The sequence below is a fragment of the Danio aesculapii genome, chromosome 18 (genome assembly GCF_903798145.1).
Source record: "Danio aesculapii chromosome 18, fDanAes4.1, whole genome shotgun sequence".
Lineage (NCBI taxonomy): Eukaryota > Metazoa > Chordata > Actinopteri > Cypriniformes > Danionidae > Danio > Danio aesculapii.
In genome coordinates, this window is record NC_079452.1 from 45,514,163 (window position 1) to 45,521,431 (window position 7,269).

The following is a 7,269-nucleotide window of genomic DNA, read 5'->3' on the forward strand; positions in this document are numbered from 1 at the left end:
TAGTTAGTGTCATGGATTGGTCAGGCTCTCACGACCCCCACTCACGAAGATCACCATCACCTGACTTCTAATGAGCACACAGCTGCATCACATTCACGAGCACCAGATAAAAGCACAGCACTCCAGTCGCTCATTGTCCGGGCTCGTCTCGACGAAAGCGGACAACTGAGCGACCACTCAGCGTAGTCATCCTCAGCTAAAACAAACGATTTACTTACCTGTTCTCTTTGTATTCCTCCTAGTCTTCCTGGTCCTCCCGAATCGTCCTGTCTTCCAGTCCTTCCAAGTCTGTGTCATCCTCTGTCAGCTGTATCTGGTGTGTGCTGTCCATCCTCGTGTATTCCTGTTACCCAGCCACGGAGGAAAAGACCCCAACATCATTCCTGATCCTCCTGGCTATCCTTCATGTGCTCCTTGTTGTCATTTAATAAACACCCTAACGTTTCCTTACCTCTGTCTCCTGTCCGCTTCATAACAGAAGCCCGGACCCATAACGACGACAACATGAGCACCCCCGATCACCTTCAAGAGCTGGTGGACCAGTTGAAGCGGATTCTACAGCCACCAGCTCCACTTTCCAACGCACCACCAGCACCGAGCACTTCCGCCTCCACAGTTTCTTCTTCGGCCCTTCCTTCCAGTCCCATGGCCCGACCAGCGCCCTACTCAGGCGGAGCGGGGGAGTGCAATGGTTTTCTGTTACAATGTTCCCTCATATTCGAAATGCAACCTTCTCTATATCCCACAGATAAGTCGAAGATCGCCTACATCGTATCTCTACTCTCTGGACCTGCACTTAAATGGGCTGAGACGATCTGGAACCAAGCCGGGCCGGTCATGAATTCCATCACTACCTTCACGGAGTATTTCAAAGAGGTGTTTGGACGTTCTGATGGGGAAGTAGCCGCTGGAGAGCAGCTGTATCATCTAAAGCAAGGTACTCTATCTACACAGGAATATGCTCTCCGGTTTCGCACTCTAGCAGCTGCAAGTGGATGGAATGAGAGATCGTTGTTGACCACGTACCGGCTCGGCTTGGAACCCACTCTCCGAATCCAACTGGCCACATTAGATGATACAATGGGTCTGGAGAGATTCATCCAACATTCTCTCCGATGTTCCGATCGTCTCCGTTCCTATCAACAGGACACCATCACCCCCTCGTCTGCACTCCTCCAATCGCCTGAGTCAACAGCCTCTCCAGAACCAGAACCCATGATAATAGAGTCTGGAAGACTGACATCAGCGGAACGACAGAGGAGGCTGACCCGGGGTCTGTGTCTATACTGCGGTGTCAGTGGACACACCCGTATGGAGTGTCCCCTTCGTCCCATTCGGACTTCAGTGAGTGTATTCAGTACGAATATTGAACAATGTAAACCACTTACTACCACCGTACAAATAACTACTGCCTCTATTTCTCTCCTTGTCACAGCCCTCATCGACTCCGGGTCAGCAGGGAACTTCATCTCCCAATCCCTCTGTCGTCAACTCCACCTCCGTACTGAGGCGTCCTCGCATATATACCAGATACAACCGATAACCCAGTGCACTCGATCTTCGACCCGTATCCATCGACAATGCGAAGACATCCTTCTTCAAGTGGGGTTGTTACATCAAGAGAGGATTCAATTTCTGGTTCTGGAGGGTGCAAATATGGACATCATTCTAGGGCGCCCGTGGCTGGTGAAGCACGATCCCATCATCTCTTGGGGCACAGGAGAGATAAAGAAATGGGGATCTGGATGTACACCTGCCTGTTTTCCAAATCTCCCTCTTCAAGGTCGGAACCCCATTTCTTTGTTTGCAACATCGGTCGAGAGCCCTCCTGAGAAGCAGTCTATCCACATTCCTAAGGAGTACAGCTCCTTTCATGATGTCTTCTGCCCCAAGAGAGCTTCCCAGCTACCGCCGCATCGGCCATGGGACTGCGCGATCGACCTAGTTCCAGATGCCCAGTTGCCAAGAGGTAGGATCTACCCGCTCTCGCTTCCAGAGAATCAGGCAATGGAAGATTACATAAGGGAAGCTCTGAGTCAGGGGTACATACGTCACTCAAAATCACCAGCCGCCTCAAGCTTCTTCTTTGTGGCCAAGAAGGACGGAGGGCTGCGTCCATGCATCGACTACAGGGTCCTAAATAACGGTACAGTAAAATACCGATATCCCCTTCCTCTGGTACCAGCCGCTTTGGAACAGCTCCGAGAAGCTAAAGTCTTCACTAAATTGGACCTCCGCAGCGCGTATAATCTGATAAGAATACGTGAGGGGGACCAATGGAAGACAGCATTCGTGACCCCTACTGGCCACTATGAATATGAGGTCATGCCTTACGGTCTGGTCAACGCCCCCTCCGTATTCCAAAACTTCATTCATGAAGTCCTCCGGGAGTTTCTTCACCACTGTGTAATAGTGTACATAGATGACATCCTCATTTACTCCGGAGTGAGGCCGAACATCGCCAACACGTTGCGGAGGTCCTACACACATTGAGAGAACATCACCTCTACCTCAAAGCGGAGAAATGCTCATTCCACCAGAAGTCGATTCATTTCTTGGGATACATCATTGACCAAACCGGTATACGTATGGATGGGAAGAAAATTGAGGCTGTTCTATCCTGGTCAGAACCCACTTCCATTAAGGAGCTCCAGAGGTTTCTTGGGTTTGCTAACTTTTATAGACGGTTTATCAAGGACTACAGCAGGATTACATCACCTCTCACTAATCTCCTCAAGGGTAAACCCAAAGGACTGGAGTGGACCAAAGAAGCAGCCGCAGCCTTCCGCCTTCTTAAGAAGGAGTTCACAAGGGCCCCACTCCTGACTCATCCTGACCCAAATCTTCCTTTCGTGGTGGAAGTGGACGCATCCACCACCGGCGTCGGGGCAGTATTATCTCAACATCATGATACACCGCCCCGACTGCATCCCTGTGCCTATTTCTCTCGGAAGTTGAGCCCGGCGGAGCAGAATTACAGCATAGGAGACATGGAGCTTCTAGCAATCAAGCTAGCCTTGGAGGAGTGGCGTCACTGGTTGGAGGGAGCCAAACATCCGTTCCAGGTGATCACAGATCACAAAAACCTCCAATACATCAAAGAGGCCAAGAGACTATGTCCACGTCAAGCCAGATGGTCACTTTTCTTCTCACGTTTTGATTTCTCCATTTCCTATCGTCCAGGACCCAAGAATCTAAGAGCAGACGCTCTCTCTCGTTTACACGAGCATCACGATCATGAAGAACTCCCAACGAAGATTCTTCCCGAACACATCTCCATTTGTCCGATCACCTGGAACGCTCCTCCAGTCGTTGCCACTCCGGAAGCCCCTGCTCCGCCGGGATGCCCTCCTCATCGGCAGTTCATACCACCTGAACACCGGGTAGATCTGATCCACTCCTTACATACCTCGCTAGGCACTGGACATCCAGGGATCAACAATACTCTCTCGCTAGTATCCCAACGATTCTGGTGGCCAAACATGGCAAGGGATGTGAGGCAATATGTTCAGGGCTGTAAGGACTGTGCCCAATCCAAGAGCCCACGTCATCTACCCGCTGGAAAGCTCCATCCCTTGCCGATTCCGAACCGTCCCTGGTCACACCTAGGAGTGGACTTTATCACTGACCTCCCTTCGTCAGAAGGTAATACCTGTATTCTAGTCATAGTAGATAGATTCTCAAAGTTTGTCAAACTAATCCCTCTGAAAGGTCTTCCCACAGCCTTTGAAACTGCCGACAATATCTTTAATCAAGTCTTCAGGTCATTTGGTATTCCAGAAGATATTGTGTCGGACAGAGGTCCACAGTTCATCTCACGTCTATGGAAAGCCTTCTTCAAGCTCCTAGGTGTGGCCGTCAGCCTCTCTTCTGGATATCATCCCCAAACCAACGGGCAGACAGAGAGGAAGATTCAGGAGGTGGGACGGTTCCTGAGGACCTTCTGCAGTGGTCACCAGAACTCCTGGAGCCAGTATTTGGGCTGGGCAGAATATGCCCAAAATTCACTGCGGCAACCCTCCACCGGACTCACGCCATTCCAGTGCGTCCTGGGCTTCCAACCACCGCTCTTTCCCTGGGATGGCGAACCATCTGATGTCCCCGCAGTGGATCACTGGTTCCGGGAGAGCGAGAGAGTCTGGGACGAGGCTCATCAACATCTGCAGAGGGCAGTCCGTCGAAGCAAGGTAACCGCCGATAGGAGAAGGTCTGAAGAACCCAGATACACACCCGGACAAAAGGTGTGGCTATCCACCCGGGACATACGCAGTGAAGGAGATCTTGCGTTCCCGACGTCGTGGTGGCCAGTTGGAGTACCTGGTGGACTGGGAAGGGTACGGCCCCGAAGAAAGGACATGGGTTCCCAGAGCTGATATTCTCGATCCTAGTCTCATGGTGGAGTTTCATGAGAGCCACCCTGAGTTCCCAGCGCCTAGAGGCAGAGGGAGACCACCACGGCGTCGGAGGTGTCGGCCCTCAGGAGCGGGCCCTGGGGAGGGGGGTACTGTCATGGATTGGTCAGGCTCTCACGACCCCCACTCACGAAGATCACCATCACCTGACTTCTAATGAGCACACAGCTGCATCACATTCACGAGCACCAGATAAAAGCACAGCACTCCAGTCGCTCATTGTCCGGGCTCGTCTCGACGAAAGCGGACAACTGAGCGACCACTCAGCGTAGTCATCCTCAGCTAAAACAAACGATTTACTTACCTGTTCTCTTTGTATTCCTCCTAGTCTTCCTGGTCCTCCCGAATCGTCCTGTCTTCCAGTCCTTCCAAGTCTGTGTCATCCTCTGTCAGCTGTATCTGGTGTGTGCTGTCCATCCTCGTGTATTCCTGTTACCCAGCCACGGAGGAAAAGACCCCAACATCATTCCTGATCCTCCTGGCTATCCTTCATGTGCTCCTTGTTGTCATTTAATAAACACCCTAACGTTTCCTTACCTCTGTCTCCTGTCCGCTTCATAACAGTTAGATTGATTTTTGTTACGAGTTGCATTGCTATTTTAAATCAGGAAATACAGTACCAATCCTACTAAAATGTAAATTCTTTTACCAGTTCAAATGCAATATTTTGATATCTGTGAAACAAATGAAGCTGTAAATATACATGATTAGATGTATGAATTATGACTTAATTATTATGATGTTGAATTATCATTTAATATTCAATTAATATTAGTCCAAATATTGATTGTAAACATTAAAATAATTCACTAATGTTGATCCTGGACCATCATGAACATTTTAATACAGTGTAAATAATTCACTAATGGTGATCCTGGGCCATCATAAACATTTCAATACAGTTTTTTAAAATATGCTTGGCCATTTTTCACCTTTATTAAACAGGATAGAAGAACATGGTGAGCAGAGAGAGAGAGAAAGGATCAGCAAAGGACCTTGAGGCAGGAATCAAACTCACGACACCACAAGTAACTCTGTGTTACTAGTCAAAGCACTTTACCTCTAGTCTATTGACGATAACATTTTATCACTGTATAAGTTCACTAGTGTTGATCCTGGACCATCTTTACTTTAATACAGTGCAAATTCACTAATTTTGATCCTGGACCATCATAAAAAAATTTTTAAAATATATATTTTTAGGGATTTTTCACCTTTATATATAGGACAGGAGTGCATGGTGTGCAGAGAGAAAGGAAAGATCAGCAAAGGACATTGAGGCAGGAATTGAACTTGGGTCACCACAAGGAACTTAGTGTTATAAGTCAGCACTTTACAACTAGGCTGTTGGCAGTGGCTTTAACATACTGTTTCAGTTCACTAATGTTGATCCTGGACCATCATAACCATTTTAATACAGTGTAAATTCACTAATGGTGATCCTGGACCACCATAACCATTTTAATACAGTGTAAATTCACTAATGGTGATCCTGGACCATCATAACCATTTTAATACAGTGTAAATTCACTAATGGTGATCCTGGACCATCAAAAACGTTTAATAGAGTATAAATTCACTAATGGTGATTCTGGACCATCATCACTTTAATACAGTGTAAATTCATTAATGGTGATCCTGGACCATCGTAAACATTTTAATCCAGTTTTTTAAAATATAATTTGGGCATTTTTCACCTTTATTAAACAGGATAGAAGAACAGGGAGAGAGAAAGGATCAGCAAAGGACCTTGAGGCAGGCATCAAACTCAGGACACCCCAAGCAATTCAGTGTTATCAGTCAGAGCACTTTACCACTAGTCTATTGACGATGACTTTTTATTACTGTTTAAGTTCACTAGTTTTTATCCTGTACCATCTTCATTTTAATACAGTGTAAATTCACTACTGTTGATCCTGGACCATCATAACCATTTTAATACAGTGTGAATTCACTAATGTTGTTCCTCGATCATCATAAACATTTTGATACAGTTTTAAAATAATAAATTTTGAGGGATTTTTCACCTTTATTATATAGGACAGAAGAGATAGGACAGGAGTACATGGTTTGCAAAGAGAGAGAAAGGATCTTCAAAGGACCTTAAGGCAGGAATCGTACTCTGGTTACCCCAAGCAACTCAATGTTACAAATCAGAACACTTAACCACTAGGCTACTGGCAGCCTCCTGTTGATTCAGTTTAAGTTCACTAGTGTTGATCCTGTACCATCATCATACTTTAATAACTAAATTCACAAACGTGGATCCTGGACCGTCATCATCATTTTAATACAGTGTAAATTCACTAATGGTGATCCTGGACCATCATCATACTTTAATTACAGTGTAAATTCACAAACCTTGATCCTGGACCATCATCATCATTTTAATACAGTGTAAATTCACTAATGTTGATCCTGGACCATCATAACCATTTTAATACAGTTTTTTAAATATAATTTCAAGGATTTTTCACCTTTATTATATAGGACAGGAGAACATGGTGAGCAGAGAGAGAGAAAGGATTAGGAATAATCATGGAGGCAGGAATTGAACTTGGGTCACCTCAAGCAACTCAGTGTTAAAAGTCAGAGCACTTTACAACTAGTCTATTGGCGATGACTTTTTATGACTGTTCAAGTTCATTAGTGTTGATCCTGGACAATCATTATACTTTAATAACAGTGTAAATTCACAAATGTTGATCCTGGACCATCATTATACTTTAATTACAGTGTAAATTCACAAATGTTGATCCTGGACCATCATGAACATTTATTACAGTGTAAATTCACTAATGTTGATCCTGTACCATCATAATCTTTTTAATTCATTTTTTAAAAATATAATTTAAGA